This window comes from Trichosurus vulpecula, chromosome 1 (assembly GCF_011100635.1).
Source record: "Trichosurus vulpecula isolate mTriVul1 chromosome 1, mTriVul1.pri, whole genome shotgun sequence".
NCBI lineage: Eukaryota > Metazoa > Chordata > Mammalia > Diprotodontia > Phalangeridae > Trichosurus > Trichosurus vulpecula.
Genome location: NC_050573.1, coordinates 367587430 through 367605049, shown reverse-complemented (window position 1 = coordinate 367605049; position 17620 = coordinate 367587430).

The following is a 17620-nucleotide window of genomic DNA, read 5'->3' as shown; positions in this document are numbered from 1 at the left end:
ATTTCCTTTGATTCACACATACTCATTGACGTACAGGCATATGTACATTCATAATACACACATACACCCAAATATATTTTTGAAATAACATTAAATATCTCCAAAGTTTTCTGCCAACCTAATCCTCAAAAACAGACTATATAAGCTGTCATGTATTTGATACATATTTTGAAATCCCTATTTTCTCTAATGACAATTCAAAGAAAAAAGGGCCTCTAAACAATATTAATAGTACCATAAGAGATGGCTTGTACTTAAATTGGCCTAGGGTGTGAAATAATGTCCTCCTGAGAAAACTATCGACTACAGCAGTATTAAGTTGTAAGCTCTTTGAGAGCAGGGAACATACTATTTTTCATCATGGTATAGCCCAAATCTAGCATGCTTAATGCTTGTTTGATGCATTTGTGTGGAGTTAAATTGATGTACCTGTAAGCAATGTGGAAAATGAAAAAAAAAGATAATTTTGCTCAGAACTCGCAGCATGCTATATAATTGATACTGATCAGAACTATGCCCACTACTGTTAAAATACAAGCCAGGGAGTTAGTTTAACAAGTCTGTCCTTGTTGTGAACTTAGCCCTATGGGGGATACGGATAAAGTGTGCATAAAGTTTTGGACTTGGTGACAGGAAGACTTTGACTCCAATCCCATTCCCAACACTGTGTGACCTTGGCCAAGTCACTTAACTTCTCTAACTTCAGTTTACTCATCTATATGATGAGGTCACCCTCATTTTTGTAACCTTGTAATGTCTCTTTTAGCTACGAATTGATACTCCTATGATCCTAAACTGAGAGTATTGGAATAGTTACCTCTATATCCTTTCAGCTCTAAATCTATCATCCTATTATGAATGATCTTAGATACGCCTTGTCCTTGAGGAGCTGTTGGTTGAGTCAGGATGATGAATCAGCCATGTACAATAATAATAAGCACATAGAACTTTCTTTTTAAAAGTTTTTAATTAATAAAAATCTATTTTGTTCCCTCATGCCCCTTCCCCAAAGGGAAAAAAAAAACAAAAAATAAAACCACTATACAGATATAGCAAAATATCAAGTAAAATAAATACACTCATTGGCCATGTCAAAAAAATGATATCACTTTGTACCTTGAGTGCATATGCTCTCTCTTAGGAGGTAGGTATCATGTTTAATCATGGGTTCTCTAGGATTGTGGTTGATCATTGCATTGATCAAATTTCTTATGTATTTCAAAGTTGTTTATCTTTATACTGCTATTAGGAGTTTATAAAGTATTAATCTGGTTCTGTTCATTTCACTTTGCTTCAATGTGTACAGTAACAAAGTCTTCCCAAGTTTCTTTGAAACTGTCAGATAAGGCAGTTTTCTAAATGAATGCTATAGCATGTGTTGTGGGGATTTTTTAGAGAAAAACAATAATATTGATGGTATTAGGGAAAGGGTCAGATTATTTATGGAGACAATAGAAGTTGAATTGAATGTTAGAAGATTGATAAAGTCTGGATAAGCAATGAAGATAAGGTAGGGGATTTCAGGAAATGGGAATGTTATGATAGAACATACAATAGGTGGCTAAGTCTATGCAACCAATATTGCTAAGTTTTTATGTGAAATTTGTTGGTTACTTAGCTGCCTGGTGAACTGAATCCAAATGCTGTTCCATGCAATGAAACCTAAAAATATTAAGATTTTCTTTTTTTAGATTTTTTTCCATTCATTTATTTTGTTTTCAGCCCTAGATTCTTTTCTTACTTCCCCACCTATTGTGAAATTGTGTTGATAAGCAAAGATGGGCTCCTTAGCACTTAGTTCAACAAGTGCCCTTGAATAGTTTGGCTTTTGTTCCCTTTTGAGTAATTCATTGAGCCTTACTAGGTGCTAAGCCTCAGGCCCAAACCCCTATTAGGTGTATAACCTTAGTGGGTGTGGATTGGCAACTAAGGTGGGGCCCAAGGTGGGGCTAACTCCAGGGAGGGTCTAGTTTACATGTCTGGGAGAGCAGAGGCTTTTAGACCACGTGGGTTTAAGTCTGCCTCTTTGTGACGATTCTAGGTCAGGTGGGTGAGTTGCATGTGTGACTCACCCCTGATGCTGAAAAAGATATAAAAACCAGGGGTTGGCTGTCTGTTTTTTGGAGCTCTCTTACTCACAGCAGTGGTGGCGCGTGTGACTCTGGGCCAGCCATTGTTCTGAGCTCCAGGGCTGAACCTAGATGTTGGTAACTATGAATCTGTATTTGGTCTGTCTGTTAATGTTTGTAATTTGTTTGTAATTTGCTCTGAAGTTCAGTGTGCTGACTTTTTCCACTGAACTAAGGGAATGATATTTGTATGCTGAATTAAAGTAAGCTTGTCAACCCCTTCACCTTGCTTTCCTTAGTTAAGCAGATTAAAAGAACCTGTGCTGTTGGCAGCTTTTGGGTGCTGGCTGTGGGTGGATCTCACACCCCCACAGAAGCTGCTAGCCAGGTTGTTGAAACAGAAATAAAGTAATATAAAACCCATTACAAATGTGAAGTCATACAAAACAACTTTCTGCATTAGCCATGTCCCTCCACCAAAAAAAGGGAAAAAAATGAAGAAAGAGGGGGAAAAATAACTATGGTTCAATGTGTACTTTGAGTCTACCAGTTCTCTATCTGGAGGTGGATAGCATTTTTCATTATGAATCCTTTGGAACTCTGATGGTTCATTATGTTGATCAGAATTACTAAGTCTTCTGTAGTTGATAATCTTTATAATATTGCTGTTACTAAATACATTATTTTCCTGGTTCTGTTTACTTCACTCTGCACCAATTCATAAAAGTCTTCTGAGGTTTTTCTCAAACCATCCCCTTCATCATTTCTTACAGCACAATATTATTCTATTAAATTCATACACCAGTGTTTTGTTTTTTTTTTACCACCCCCTATTTGATGGGTATCCCCTCTCTTTTGGGTGTAGATTTGAGGAGAGTCTTGAAAGAATCCAGGGAAGCACAGAGGTAAAAGGGAAGAAGGAGGCAATTCCAGATTTGGGGAATAAATAGTATAAAGACACTAAAAAGTGAGGTAGAGTGTTGTGAACAAGGAACTATGGGTAAAGTAGTGTCATTCGATCATGTAGCACACAGTAAAGTGTATGAAAATTGTAAACATAGGTAAGGGCCAGTTTATGAAAAAAAATTAAACATCAAAGCATTTTAGATTTGATCCTGGATGTAATAAGTAGCCAGGGAGTTCAGTGAGTAAGGCTGTAGGGCTGGTCAGACCTGTTCTTTAGAAATGTCACTTTGACAGCTGAGTGTAGTCTGAGTAGGGAGAGACTGGAGGTAGTAAGACTAATTGGAAGGCTATTGAAATAGCTATAGGTGGTAGGTTACAGCAGTCTGAACTAGACTTGTGTCTGATTGAATGTAGTTGCATACATACATACACATACAGATTATATATGTATATTTAGTAGTATGCCAAACTGTAATAGGAATGGACTTCCAGAGGCAGAGCCACGATAGAGAAGTAAGGAAGCACTCAACTGAGTTTCCACAATATTCCCCTCCAAAGAACTTTAAAATAATACTTCAAATTGAATTCTTGATTGGCAGAGCCAAGAAAAAAAGTCAGAGTGAGACATTCTTTTAGCCCAAGTCAATATTGGAGGGCAGAAAAAGAGATCTGTGACATAGGGAAGAAGGCTGACCAAAAAAGCACGTGAATGAAATGTCAGTGGTTGGAATAGATGGGGTGTCATAAACAGCAACAACTTTGGGAGCTCTCAAGTCATAGCTGGTAACTGATTAGAAAGAGGTTACACAAACCACTGTGTTGGATAAAGGACCAGATGCTATTTGGCAGTTTCACTACCTATAGCCACTTCTGGGTCACAGGTCAAGGGCAGAGAAGAATACTATCAATTAAGAGGGAGTGGAAATCTTGAGAGGCAGCATCCCTTCTGGTCCCAAGGGATCAGGGGCCCTGAGGAGCAGCACAAATTGCAATCCTGCTGAATCCAGTTCCCTTCTTGCTAAGGACCAGAATTCAGACCAGGAGAACAAAAAGTATACCTTTTCCCAGGTCACACCACCTTAAAAGCACCAAAACCCTCCAAACTTCCAGAACTACCTCTGAAAAAAAAACTGTAGTACAAAAACACCTGAAGACTGTGACAGAGCCCCTCCACTCAAACACTGGGAACAGAGCCAAAAATTAATATAAAGTTCCAAATCAAGAAATAGGGTAGGAAAATGAACAAACAACAAGAAAGAACATGACATTTAAAAAGCTCCAATGGTTAAAGGGATTATCAAGACACAACTCATAAGAAAACCCTTACAAGAAATACATTTTAAAAAATGTAAATTGGAGAAAAGCCCAACAAGAATTCCTAGCAGACCTTAAAATGAATGTCAAAATCAAATAATAATTGTAGAAGAAAAGTTGTATAAGTAAAGTAAAGGAAGAAAAGTAAGAAAAGAAAATTAACACTTGACAAAAAGAGGCACAAAATATTGAAGAAAATAATACCTTAAAAAAAGAATTGTCAGTGGAACAGAGTAGACATATGAAACTTAGCAGTAAATAGTTATAGTAACTTTGTGCTTGACAAATGCAAATATTTAAGTTGTTGGGATAAAAATTCACTATTGGGTAAAAAATTGTTGGAAAAACTAGAAATCAGTTGGGAAGAAATTTGATACAGAACAATATATTGTGCCATTTACCAAGATGACCTAGACATAAAGGGAGAGATCATAGATAAACTAGGAGAACATGGAGCATATTACCTATCAGATTTATGGATAGAAGAATTTAGGTATAAACAAGAGAGCATTGTGAGATACAAAATGGATAATTTTGATCTCATTAAATTAAAAAAAAAAGTTTTTACACAAATAAAACCAATGAAGCCAAGATTAGAAGGAAAGCAAAAAAAAATGGGGGAAAATTACAGACAATTTGTCAGATAAAAGTGTCATATCTCACATATGAAGAAAACTTTGTCAAGTTTATAAGAACATGGATTATTCTCCAATTGATAAATGGTCAAAAGATATGAACAGTTTTTCAGTGAAGAAATCAATGCTATATATAGTCAGATAAAAAATGCTCTAAACTGTTAATGATTAGAGATATGCAAATTAAGACATCTTTGAATTATCATCTCAAACCTATCAGGTTGACTAAAATGATAGAAGGTAAGAATATCAAATGCTGAGGGGATGTGGAAAAATCGGGACACTAATACACTATTGGTGGAACTGTGAACAGATCAACCACTTTGGAGGGCAATTTGGAATTATGTCCAAAGACTTATAAAACTGTGTATACCCTTTCACCCAGCAATACTACTATTATATCTATTCCCCAAGGTGATCAAGGAAAAAGTAAAAGAATGTTTATATTTTAAAATATTTATAGCAGCTCTCTTTGTGTTGACAAAAAACTGAAAACTGAGGGGATGCACATCAACTGGGGGAATAGTTAAACAAGTTACAGTTGTGATGGAATACTACTGAGTTGTAAGAAATGCTAAGCAGGTTGATTTTAGAAAGAAAAAAAATAGGGGGGAGTAGAGCCAAGATGGCAGATAAAAGGCAGAGACTCACTTGAGCTCTCCCCAAAATCACTTCAAAAACCTTTAAATAAAGCTTCAAAACAAATTCTGAAGCAGCAGAACCCACAAAAGAATGGGGGTGAAAAAAATTTCCAGGCAAATGCAACTTACAAGATCTATAAGAAAGGTGTGTTGCACTGGGGTGAGAGTAGAGTGTGGTCCAGTGAAGGCCACACCTCAGCAAACCATCAATAGGCCTTGGGAGCTACTGAATCAGTGGTGGCAGTGGCACTGGCAATTTCTGGACCTCTCAGGCCACAGACATTAAGGAAGTCAAACAACTAATCAGAACATTACAGGGGTCCCTTTCCTGTCACCAGAGACAGGATTCTATTATACTACCCGTGCTTGCATTTGGGTTGCAGTCCTGGATCTCAGTCTCAGGGTGAGGAGGCGCACTAGCACACTAAAGCTTGAAGCCTCCAGGGTGCTAGAACCTTTTTCACAGTTCCAGGGTGGAAAAGAGCCCTTCCTGGTTAATCACAGACAAGAACACACTCCAGGAGGGTGGTAAACAAAGCTCTCCTAGGTCATAATACCTTGGAAGAAACAAAAACGTACAACTCCTCAGAATTACCTATGAAAACAGCTTCACAAAAATTGTAAAATTTGGGACAGTGCCCCCTCCACTTTGGAAGTAAAGCCCCAATTTAACATAAAGTTAAAAAGTCAAGTAATAGTCTGGTAAAATGAGCAAATAGCAGAAAAAGATCCTGACTATATAACGTTACTATGGTGACAGAGAAGCTCAAAACACAAACCCAGAAGACAACAAAGTCAAAACTGTTATATCCAAAGTCTCAAAGAAAAACACGAATTGGCCTTAGGCCATGGAAAAGCTCAAAAAAGATTTTAAGAATCAAGTAAGAGTGGCAGAGGAAAATGTGGGAAAAGAAATTAGAGTGATGCAAGAAAACAATGAAGACAAAACAAAGAAGCAACAGCTTGGTAAAGGAGGCATGGTGGGGGGAGGTGGGGAGAGAGCCAAGATGGCAAAGTAAAAGCAGGAACTTGCTTGAACTCTCCCCCAAACTCCTTTAAACACCTGTAAAAATGACTCTAAACAAATTATAGAGCAGCAGAACCCACAAAATGACAGAGTGAAACAAATTTCCAGCCCAAGACAACCTGGAAAGTTGACAGGAAAGGTCTGTTACACCAGTGTGGGGGAGGAGTGCAGTTCAGTGTGAGCCATGCCAGCACAGATGGGCCCTAGCACACATGGAGCAGACCCCAGGACACCAAATCACTGGCAGCTGTGGTGGTTTCCAGACTTCTCAACCCACAAACACAAAAGGCAACTTAGAATGTCAGTAGGAAAGGTCTGTCAGATTTGGGTGAAAGAGGAGCAGGGTCCAGCCTCTGTCTCAGGGTGGAAGAGGCAGCAGTGGCAGTGGTGGTGGCTGCTTCTGGAGCTCTCTGACCACAGATGGTGGGGAGATCAAGCATCTGGTAAGAGGGGTATTGCAGGGATCTCTTTGCTCTTGCTAAGGCAGGATTATCTTGCTTTTCTAGTGTTTCAATCTGGGTCATAGTCCTGGGTGGTAGTCTTGGGGCAAAGAGTAGAGCTGGCATGGCAGAGCTTATGGCTGCAGTGAAGAGAATGTCTACCTCACAGTTCCAAGGCAGAAAAGAGTGCTCATGGTCACTCACAGACCAGAGCACAGGCTAGGAGAGGATTAAAAACCTCTCCTAAGATCATACTACCTGGGAAGAAATGAAAATTTACACGTCCCTAGAAATATCTCTGAAAAACAGCCCCACAAAACCCCTGAAGCTTTGGACAATATGCCCTCCACCCTGGAAGCAGAGTCCTACCTTAACAAAGAGCTAAAAAGTCAACTAATTGGCTGGGAAAGTAAGCAAACAACAGAAAAAAATCAGAGTATAGAATCTTATTTTGGTGACAAGGAAGTTCAAGCGATACAACCAGAAGACAAAAAAGTCAAAGATCCTACATCCAAAGCCTCCAAGATAAATATGAATTGGTCACAGGCCATGGAAGGGCTCAAAAAGGAATTTGAAAATCAAGTAAGAGAAGAAATTGGGAAGAGAAATGAGAGTGATGAAAGAAAATCATGAAAAATGAGACAACAGCTTGCTAAAGAAGACCTAAAAAATACAGAAGAAAATAACACCTTAAAAAATAGACTAACTCAAATGGCAAAAGAGCTCCAAAAAGCCAACAAGGAGAAGAATGTCTTAAAAAGTAGAACTGGTGAAATGGAAAAGGAAGTTCAAAAGCTCACTGAAGGAAATAATTCCTTAAAAACTAGAATGGAGCATATGGAAAATAATGACTTTAGGAGAAATCGAGAAATTATAAAACAAAACCAAAAGAATGAAAAAAAAATAGAAGACAGTGTGAAATATCTCATTATAAAAAAAAGTGACCTGGAAAATCCATCCAGAAGAGACAATTTAAAAATTGTTGCACTACATGAAAGTCATGATCAAAAAAAGAGGCTAGATATCATCTTTCAAGAAATTATCAAGGAAAGCCGCCTTGATATTCTGGAACTAGAGGGGAAAATAGATATTGAAAGAATCCACCAATCCCCTCTTGAAAGAGATCCAAAAAAGAAAACTCCTAGCAATATTGTAGCCAAATTCCAGAGTTCCCAGGTCAAGGAGAAAATATTGCAAGCACCCAGAAATAAAAAAAAAATCAAGTATTTTGGGAACACAATCAGGATGAAATGGTACTTAACAGCTTCTACATTAAGGGACCAGAGGGCTTGGAATATGATATTCCAGAGGTGAAAGGAGCTAAGATAAAACCAAGAAGCGCCTACCCAGCAAAACTGAGTATAATATTTCAGGGGAAAAATGGATATTCAAAGAAATAGAGGACATTCAAGCATTCTTGATGAAAAGACCAGAGCTGAATATTGACTTTCAAATACAAGATTCAAGAGACTATGAAAAGGTTAACAGGAAAGAGAAATCATAAGGACTTATTAAAGTTGAGCTGTTTACATTCCTACATGGAAAGACGACATTTGTAAATCATGAGACCTTTCTCAGTATTAGGGTAGTTGGAGGGAATACATATAAATGTACATATACATATAGATATACATATACACATACACACACACACATATATATATATACATACACATATATACATATGTACATTCACACACACATACACACCCATATATTTATATATATAAACACAGAGGGCACAGGGTGAATTGAATATGAAGGGATGTTATCTAAAAACTTAAATCAAGGGGTAAGAGAGGACTCTACTTGCAGAAGGAGAAAGGGAGAGGTAAAATAGAGTAAATTATCTCACACAAAAGAGGCAAGAAAAAGCTTTTGTAATAGAGGGGAAGAGGGGAGAGGTAAGAACGAATGAGTGAACCTTACTCTCATTGGATTTGCCTTAAGGAGAGAATGTTATACATTGTCAGTTGGGTGTGAAAATCTATCTTACCCCACAGGAAAATAGGGGGGAAGGGGATAAGAGAGGAGGGGATGATAGAAAAGAGGGCAAGTGGATGGAGGAGGTAATCAGAGACAAACACTTTTGAAGAGGGACTGGGTCTAAGGAGAGGATAGAATAAATGGGGGATGGGATAGGATGGAGGGAGGTAGAGTTAGTCTTTCACAATATGACTGTTCTGGAAGAATTTTGCCTGATTACACATGTATATCCTATGTCAAATTGCCTGCTTTCTCAATGAGCGTGGGTGGGGAGGGAGGAAGGGAGAAAATGTGCAACTCAAAGTCTTAAAAATGAATGTTAAAAATTGTTTTTACATGCAACTGGGAAATAAGGTATACAGGCAATGGGGCATAGAAATCTATCTTGCCTTACAGGAAAAGAAAAGGGAAGGGATGGGAGAAACGGAGGGGTGATAGAAGGGAGGGCAGATTGGGGAAAGGGATAATCAGAATGCATACCATCTTGAGGTGGGGGGAGGAGAGAGATGGGGAGAAAATTTGGAATTCAAAATCTTGTAGAAGTGAATTCTAAAAACTAAAAATAAATTAATTAATTAGAAAAATAAAAATAAGTAAAAAAGAAGGGAAGCATAAAAAATATTGAAGAACATAACACCTTAAAAAGTAGAATAGGCCAAATGGCAAGGGGCAGGAAAACCCAATGAAGAGAAGAATGTTTTGAAAACCAGAAATGTGCAAATGGAAAAAGAAGTACAAAAGTTCACTGATGAAAATAGATCCTTAAAAATCAGAATTGGACAAATGGCTTAGTGGGAGTGTAAATAGGGTCTTCTCCTCCCAGACTGATTTTTAATTTTGATTAGGTAAAAGAGTCCATTCTGTGCCTCCTTTCTTACTTAGGCTTAATCATTGAATGGCTATTGCCTCAGGCAAATGGAGATCTGTTAAAGACCTTATCTTGAAAAAGGCCAAGGTCTCCCACTGAATCCAGGGCCATCTCCAGACATCTTGATCTATACCTTGTCGCTGGATCCAGATAGCTCCAGAGGAGGAAGTGAGGCTGGTGGTTACTTTGCACAGCCCTTCCTCACTTAAATCTAATTCCCTTCCATGTTATGGCATGACCTCCTTGGTGTCATGGTTCTCTTTGAGAATGAAGGATAAAGAACAACAATTACAACAGCCAATCTGATAGATGTGAGGTGGTACCTAAGAGTTGTTTTAATTTGCATTTCTCTATTCAATAGTTATTTAGAGCATTTTCACATGCCTATAGATATCTTTAATTTCTTCATCTGAAAGCAGCCTGTTCATATCTTTTGAACATTTGTCAATTGAGAAATAATTTGTATTCTTATCAATTTGACCCAGTTCTCTATATATTTGAGAAATAAGGCCTTTATCAGGAACACTAGCTGTAAAAATTTTCCCAGCTTTTTGCTTTCCTTCTAATCTTGGTTGCATTAGTTTTGTTTGTGCGAACTCTTTTTAATTTAACGCAATCAAAATTATGCATTTTGCATTTAATAATATTTGTTATCTTATCTGGTCATAAATTTATCCCTTCTCCTTAGATCTGACAGGTAAACTATTCCTTGCTCTCCTGATTTGCTAATCGTATCATGCTTTATGTCTAAATCATGTACCCATTTTGACCTTATTTTGGTATATGGTGTGGGATGTTGGTCTAACACTATGATTGCTTTCTGCCATACTATCTTCCAGTTTTCCCAGCAGTTTTTGTCAAAGAATGTGTTCTTATCCCAGAAGCTGAAGTTTTGGCCTTCATAAAACAGTAGATAACTATAGTCATTGACTACTATGTCTTGTGTACCTAACCTATTCCACTGATCCACCACTTCATTTCTATGCCACTACCAAATAGTTTTGATGATTGCAGCTTTATAATACAGTTTTAGATCTGGTGTGGCTAGGCCACCTTCCTTTTCATTATTTTTCATTAATTCCCTTGAAATTTTGACTTTTTGATCTTCCAGATGAATTTTGTTGTTTTTTTTTTTCTAGCTAATAAAATAATTTTCTTTGGTAGTTTGATTGCTATGACATAGAATAAGTAAATTAATTTAGGTAATATATAAAATGCTAATGATTTATGTGGGTTTGTTTTATATCCTGCAGTTCTGCTAAAGTTGTTAATTGTTTCAAGTAATTTTTTTAACTGATTCTCTAGGATTCTCTAAGTATGCCATCACATGATCTGCAAAAAGTGTTAATTTTATTTCCTCATTGTTTATTCTAATTTCAATTTCTTTTCCTTCTCTTATTGCTAATGCTAACATTTCTAGCACAGTATTGAATATTATTGCTGATAATGGGCATTCTTGTTTGGTCCCTGATCTTATTGGGAATGCCTCTAGCTTATCTCCATTACATAGAATGCTTGCTGTTGGTTTTAGAGAGATATTGCTTACTATTTTAAGGAAAATTCCATTTATTCCTGTGCTCTCTAGTGTTTTCAATAGTAATGGATGCTGCATTTTGTTAAAAGCTTTCTCTAGCAGTTACTACATTAAAAAAGCAGAGGACTTGGAACATGATATTCCTGAGGATAAAAGAGCTGATATTACACCAGGAATAACTTACCCAGCAAAGCTAAGTATAATACTTCAAGGGAAAAATTGGACAATTAATGAAATAGAGTATGTTCAAACATTCCTAATGAAAAGACCAAAGATGCTCAGAAAATTTGACTTTCAAATACAAGATTCAAGAGAAGCATAGAAAGGGAAACATGAAAGAGAAACCATAAGGGATTCGAAAAGTTTAAACCACATACTTTTCTATATGGGAAGATGATACACGTATCTTCTAAGAACTTAGTCATTATTCAGTCAGCTTGAAGGATTCTACATAGAAAAAGGGTGTAGGAGTGAGTCAGTTATGCTGTGATGATGTAAAAAAGGGAAAGGGAGAGAAAGAATGGTAAATGATTTCACATGAAAGAAATGTGTAAGGAAGAGTTTTTATAGAGGAAGGGAAAAGGACTGCAGGGGTGGACAATGCTTGAACCTCACCTACTTCTAAAATGGTTCAAAAAGGGAATGTGCACACACATACATACACACTGAATTGGTAATAGAAATCTATATTACCCATCAGGGAAATAGGAGGTTGAAAGGATAAGAGAAAGGGGGATTATTGATCAGGGTGGGCACAGATTAAAAGAGGCATTGTTCAGAAATAAAACAGACTTTTGAGTAGGGACAGGAAAGGAGAAAGAGAGAGAGAGAGAGAGAGAGAGAGAGAGAGAGAGAGAGAGAGAAAAGTAGTTTGTAGAGAAATATACAGTAATCATAACTGAATATTACTGTGATGAACTCATCCATAAAATGGAAACAGCAAAATGGATTAGAAACCAGAATCCAAGAATATTAGAAACACATTTGACAGAGAGATGAACACGGACAGCTAAAATAAAGAGGTGAAGCTTTTATACTTCAGCTTATGTAAAAAAAAAAGCAGGGATAGCAATCATGATCCCAGAAAAAGCACAAGCAAAAATAGACCTAATTAAATGAGACAAGAAGGAAATTACATTTTGCTAAAGGAACCATAGACAATGAACCATACCATATCAATACTAAACATGTATGTGCCAAATAATATCCAGATTCTTAAAGGAAAAGCTAAATGAATTTTAGGAAGAAATAGATAATGAAATAATATTAGTAGGAGACCTCAACTTTCCCCTCACAGAACTAGACAAATCTAATCATAAAAGAAATAAGAAAGAGGTCAAGAGATGAATAGAATCTTATAAATCTTACATATGATAAACTTCTGGATAAAACTGAATGGGAATAGAAAGGAGTATACCTTTTCCTCAGCTGTACTTTGTGTCTTGACAAAAATTGAATATGTATGAGGGCATACAAACTTCATGACCAAATACAGAAAAGCAGAAATATTAAATCCATTCTGTTTAGACCATAATGGAATAAATATCACATTGAATAAAGGGATGTGGAAGCATAGATTAAAATTAACTGGAAAATAAATAACATAACTCTAAAGAATGGCTGGATCAAAGAAAAAGTCATAGCAATAATCAATAATTTCATGAAAGAGAATGAAACAATGCAAGTACATTCTAAAATTTGTGAGACATAACCAAAGCAGTACTGAGGAGAAAATTCATATCTCTAAGTGCATATATCAATAAAAGAGTGAAAGAGCAGATCAATGAATTGGGCATGCAATTAAAAAAAAAGAATGCCCAACTAAACACCAAAATGGAAAGTTGAAATCAAAGGAGACATTAAATAAAAATGATGGCAAAAAAGAACTAATAAATAAAAGTAGAGTTGGTTTTATGAAAAAAAACAAGAAAATAAATAAACCTTAATTAATTTAATTTTAGAAAGAAAACAAAATTATTAGTATCAAAATCTATATCAAATTGCTTGCTTTCTCAATGAAGGATCTGAAGAGGGGAGAAAGGGACAGAGTTTGGAACTCAAAATTTTAAGAACAAAGGTTAACAATTGTTTTTTCATATAACTGGGGGAAAATAGAATACTAAAGAGAACAAAAAGATAATCAGTTCAAAGGCACTGACTTTCACCCTTGAAAAAAAAAAGAAAGAAAAAAGGAAGTCTGATTTCTTTTCTTATAGTGGAAGCATAATGTAAGCCAAAGTACATTGCATTTGGAGTCCAAAACTTAAGCTCATGTCCAAAGTCTGACCTTTACTACTTTTGCAAGGGTGGCTAATTCCCTTGATCTCCTTGAGTTTCTGTTTATTTACCTTTAGAATGAGAATAACAAAATACCAACCTCAGTGTCGAAGAAAGTAATAAGCCTTATATTTGTATTTTGTTGTTTAGTCATTTTACAATTGTGTCTGACTCTTTGTGACTCCTTTTGGGGATTTCTTGGCATAGATACTGGAATGGTTTGACATTTCCTTCTCCAGCTTATTTTAAAGATGAGGAATGTGTAGTGACTTGCCCAAAGTTACACAGCTAGTAAGTATTTGAGACCACATTTCAACTCAGGTTTTCCTGATTCTGGGCTCCATTGTGCCATCTAGCTGCCCAAGCCCTATATACATATGTGCTATTATCATTGTTTTCATCAAATCACAGATGTAATAACTTTTTTATATACTTATTGATTAAGTGCACATTTTTTCTTTTATTTAGGTCCCAACAGAGGATATGGACAAATATTGGAAATGGATTTTGAAGAAAAGTAGAATGAACTTAATTCAAGGCTTGAGGAAAACATTGTCTGAAAAAAGGCTAATTGGAATGAAGCACTATCCATTAGTAGACTCTTTTGAGGACTGTCTCTGGCAATTTTCTTTTAATCGCAAACTGGTTGCTCCTACCCTTTTCATATTCTGAGTCTTCTTCTAGTTCAGTGTTCAGGGAGCACAAAGTCATTTTAGCATTTGTGGACAATACACATAATAAAGAAAACAGATTAAAAATAAACACCTACAGTCCATTCCAAAATTAAACAGAAATGCCTCTTTGGATTATCTGATGTTTTGCATAGAATATACTATCACTCACTTCGATTAACATGACTGATCAAGAGCTGATCATAAACATGCTATCATATTGACATATCACTCTACTCTTTTTGAAAAGAAATTATAACTTTTTTTCTTCCATCATAGTATTGCCCACTCCACTTGGTGTATAAGCTTTTTCATTGTCAGTGAATCTCTCAAAGCTTTGCTATAGCATTTGAAGAAGCAAGAATATCCCTGCATAAAGAAGTCTGCTAAGAGATCTGCTGCTATTTCTTTATGTGACTGAGCAAGTTGCTTTACCTTTCTATCACTGTTTCCTCATCTTTAAAACTGGGAGGTTCCATTCACCTCTAGACATCTCTGAATACTATGTGCTTTCAGGTCTTTCTGTTCGGCAAGTTGATGAAAAGTTAATTTCAATCTGTCAAAGACATAACTTCCTCCTTGTGATAACTTCTTCAGTGAGTGTGGATTATAAACCTTCTATACTTTATGGGCTTAGTAAGATGCTTGCAATTCAGAGGCTAAGTGCTTGACCATGTTCAGACAAGTAATACATGTCACAAGCAGATATGAACACAGGGCTTCCAGCCACAGACTCCACAAAACTATTAGATACTATGTTCTGTGCCCCTGGAAAGTTTGCAGAATCCTTAAAACAAGCTTATGTTCATTTTGGTAAAAACAAAAACAAAACAAAAACCCCAGTAGCTATCATTGAAATACAATTTTTCTCAAGACCAGAGCACAAATGTACAAGGCAGACTCACTTCCAACTTTGTGACCAGATTATGCTACAGTCTTAGAGAATGAACTTGAAAGTTCTGAGACTGAGAACCAGTCACTCAACAAGGTAGTGTATCAAGATCATAGAATTCGTTGTGGAGAGTAAAGTTTAAGAAGACTGGAAAGATATGAAGGTCCAGGTTATGAAGTGTTTTACATGTCAGAGGACTTTACATATGATCCTGAAAGAGGCAGAAAGCCAGTGGATTTTATTATTGTGGGGAAGCTAGGTGACATGGTCAGATCTAATCTTTAGAAAAAGTGAATTTAAAATGGAGTGAGTTATGGGCAGAAAATTCTACCACCTTGGAAATCCAGTAATTTATTTGGAATTGCTCTTGGTCTCAGCAATACAGGAAAACAGAGTTACTATTAGTTTCATTTCATAATTCATTAGTTTGATTGAGTGTCACTGAGCTGTACATCTGGAGACAAATGAAAGGTATATAAATAACAGTCACATTTTTACAAGATAGAAAAATGAAAATCTATTTTGGAAAATGCAATAGGAATAAGCCATTCTAGAAATTCTGTAAGTGAGGAACAGTTGCTTATATGCCACCTTGCCACAAAAGCAACAAAGCTGAAGTTTTTAAAGCTCTTCTTAGCCCTTTGTTGTATCATTTATTGAAGTTAGCCTTTAATTACTCAATAAGTTTATTTCTAAAAATAAATAACTAAAAGAAAAAAGAGAAAAAGAAAAAAAGTAAAGTGAAATTACATTAATCAAATCTGCTTTCCCTACTGATTTGAATTATGCAAGAACAGAATATTCTTAAGGTTAGGGTGGTAGTGCAGAGTTAGTGCATCCATAGTATTAGTATAAGTGTCTATTAGAGTGACAGCACCAGTGCCAAAAGAAAGCAAATCTCAGAACAAGGAAGAGAAAGATTTGGATTCAGATTTTGCTTCTGACTCATACAGGCTATATGAGTCTTGGGAAATTGCTTTACTTTTCAATGACTCAGTTAACTCTCTAAGATAATACATTGTGGTACAAATGCTGCTCTTCTTTGGCAGAGAGAGTTTCTTCATTGACAGTTCCTACATCAGTGAAACCACAGATCCAGAATACCACCCCCCCAAAAAAAAAACCCCAAAATTAACTGCTCATAAGATCCCTGTTTAGTCTCTGCCATCTTAGCAACATTATAGATATTAAATTCCTTCTTGCTTCTGGAAGAAGGGAATTTAATTGGCTAACAGAGCAAAAAAAGTTGGACACAGTGATACATTTTCAACAAATTACAAGGATTTGCAAAATTCCTGTAGTTGGGCTACTTTTGAATACACATATATGTGTATATATATGTATGTATATGTGTGTGTATATATGTGTACACACACACACACACACACACACACATACATATACTGTAAAGCCAATCAGTAAGTGAATGATCTTTCCTGCTCAGGGCCCAACAAAGGGAGACCTCATTAGAGACAGGCCCACACCCTTTTGCTAACCAAGTATGAGGCTCCAAGCTAGTTAGCCTACTAGTTTGCTAGTTTGAGAGAGGCATGAAGCCCTCAGGGCCTTAAGGGGAGTTGCTAAGACCAGAGCCAATGGTATGTGCACTGAGTTCTAGTCAACCAGAAAATGATTAGGACTGTATAAAAAGAGAGTATAGAACTGGGAGCAGCAGAACTGGGAGAAGTGGAGCAGAGAGCACCAGGATTCAGAAGCAAAGAGCCAGCATGGAGAGAGAGTGCAGAGTGGAGAGTGCTAAACATGACAGAGTTGCAGAGATCAAGGAACTCAGAGTCAGCAGAGTCACAGGAGAGAGTGCTGAGCCAAGAGTTAGGATTTGTGAGTGATCTTTTATAGGAAGGGCCTAGTAGCAAGGGGAGTTACAAGTATGACTTGGTTATAGTTGAGATTCATTTGGGGTTTGGGCTGAACTAGTTGGCTGCTGAAGTTTCTTTCAATTCTCAAATTCTGGGTGTGTATCTCCTTTATTTTGATCAATAAACATTCACTCAATAAGCATTTAGTAAGCGCCTACTATGTGCCAGGTGCTGTGTAAAGAGTTTTTATTTGTCAGGTAGGTGTGGTCAATGTTGTTGTTCATCCTTTATTCTCAAAGAAGACCAATGACATCAGGAGAGTGATGGCTTGACTTGCAAGTGAATTGGATTTGAGGCAGGGTGGTGCAAAATCATCAGCCTCACTCTCTCCTCCAGAGTCATCAGAGTTCAGTCTCAAGACATAGGTCAGGATGACTGATGATGGATCTAGATGCAGTGGAAGACCTTGGCCTTAGTCAATAAACCATAGGACTTGAAGTAAGGAAGACTTGAATTAAAATCCTGCTTAGATACTTAGTTCAA